The sequence below is a fragment of the Protobothrops mucrosquamatus genome, unplaced genomic scaffold (genome assembly GCF_001527695.2).
Source record: "Protobothrops mucrosquamatus isolate PMUCROS unplaced genomic scaffold, P.Mucros_1.0 scaffold40, whole genome shotgun sequence".
In the NCBI taxonomy this organism is placed as follows: domain Eukaryota; kingdom Metazoa; phylum Chordata; class Lepidosauria; order Squamata; family Viperidae; genus Protobothrops; species Protobothrops mucrosquamatus.
Window position 1 is genome coordinate 312,502 of NW_015386422.1, and position 2,086 is coordinate 314,587.

Genomic DNA, 2,086 nt, shown 5'->3' on the forward strand with positions numbered 1-2,086 from the left:
AAAGTTGTTTAAATGAGCTGTTAGTGTTAGAAAGATTGGCTAATGAAAACAGTTGCAATTTGTTTTGCAATATTTTGCTGCATATTGCCTAATACAAACACCAAAACAAACCAACTCTTTACTAATCTATACATCCCTAAATAGGATAGGAGTTTAACCATAACTGAGGAAATGCTGTATTTCTGGCAGAAATACCTTTTTTTTAGGATGCTGGAATATAGTTTTGCAGTTTAGTTTATATTATCATTTTTACCTGCTTTTGCACCTTTCACAGGAGCTGAGGGAAGGCACCACTTTTCTTTCTTGAGCATTATGATCACAAAAACATATTCATTTCTCCTTAAACACTCAGGCTAGTGGCACAGAGGCAAATCAAGTGTTTCTATTGTTGTTCAGTCACTTGATCAGACTTCACTTTGTAGGATTATCTGTCAGTAGTTAAGTTGCTACTTTGGGAAGCCCATGTGGACTACATGGTCTCTGGTGAAGCATACTTCCTTATCAAGACATCAGAGGAATATCATCCCATTTTAGAAATTCACAAATGTCACTCATATCTAGGAAGTGAGATAAAGAAGCAAATGCATAACTCCTTATCTATTCTGGTGTTCTTTAACAAATCTCTGAAATAAATATTGTATCATCAGCTGATGGGTTAAGAAAAAAATATATTATGGGCAAATGTTTTCTCCTCTCTTTTACAAAGAAAAAAAAAGCTAAACTTTCTGAAAGTATTTCATTTGCTCCCTATTATACACAGAAGTTATCCTCCTCTTTTTTATGGCCCTTTTTGGTGTTATTCTATCATATCTGCTGCCTGGTGGCACAATGGACATAATACCAGCAGGATTATTTGCTAGTAATTGCTTTCACTGAGTTGCTGTAACCTTATGCCTGGGTCAACAGGGGTAGAATCCAGCCACTTCGTCTTTTTATCAGGCTCTTTCCAACTGTTCTTGTCTTCTGCTCTACTCTAGAGTAAATAGCTTGAAAACTGCTTCTCAATGGTTTTTAACATCATTCCCCTTTCTTGGAGTCCATCCACATCACATTCTGAATAACATGTTTGAAATACAATTATCTCATGATAAAACAGCTGTCAAAAGCTACTTTAGAATGGAAAGGTTGAAACATAATGGAAATATAAAATATATTGGTTAGAATCCATAGGCCAAAGCTATTCAGGCATGGTAATCTGTCATTTGAGTGTATGTGCTTAATGTATGAATGGCTTCCATCTAAGCCATAAACTTTTTTTTCCTCCTAAGCAATAAATAACAAGCCATAAATGCCTAAATAAAAAATTGGAACATGTATTTTATCTCTAGGATTGGGAACAATAATTAGATGATATACAATGAGATGTATGTAGTATTTCTTTGATGCTGATAAATTGCTTTTTGCCTTTTGCTTGTTTATTGTTGCAATTATAAGTGATATGCACGTCTGCACAGGTTTCAAGTTTCTGCACAGAATAGATTAGCCATCATAGGCAGAGTAACTGCTCCACCATCCGTCCAAACAGACTTACTGGTATCTGCAGCAGTCTCTGAGGAGCAAAACATCTTCTGTCTCTTTATTCATCATTGGTTTCTATAGGACAATAGTACCCTCTAATGGTCCAGGTATAAACTGCATAGATTTATATGTCACGTTTCCTGCTAAGTAACAGGAGGAAGATGTAGACTGAACAGATGGGATTTAGCAATGTGTGCCTGTAAGATTGTAGTTATCATGGCAAGAACAAGCTCCTAAAATTAAGTTGATATTTATCAAACATTCTGTTTTGCAGTAGGGTGAACTTTTCCATTTTTTTAAAAAAAGTTTAAAAATCCACAAGCTTTGACATTATAGCTGTCATCCAGTTTCTAGAATCTTTGTTGCTAATGGCTTCTCTTATTTGTCACATGAATATTCATCTAACTATGTGCTTAAGGGGGGGAAAAAGGGAGGCAGATCTGACACAGTAAAAGAAGTGAAATGTTGAGACCAGATCAAAGTTGAAACAGATGAGGAGAGTTGAAACAAGACCTGGGACTCTCTTATGATTCAGAAAACAAAATTCTAGGCCAGCACCCTTATTTGC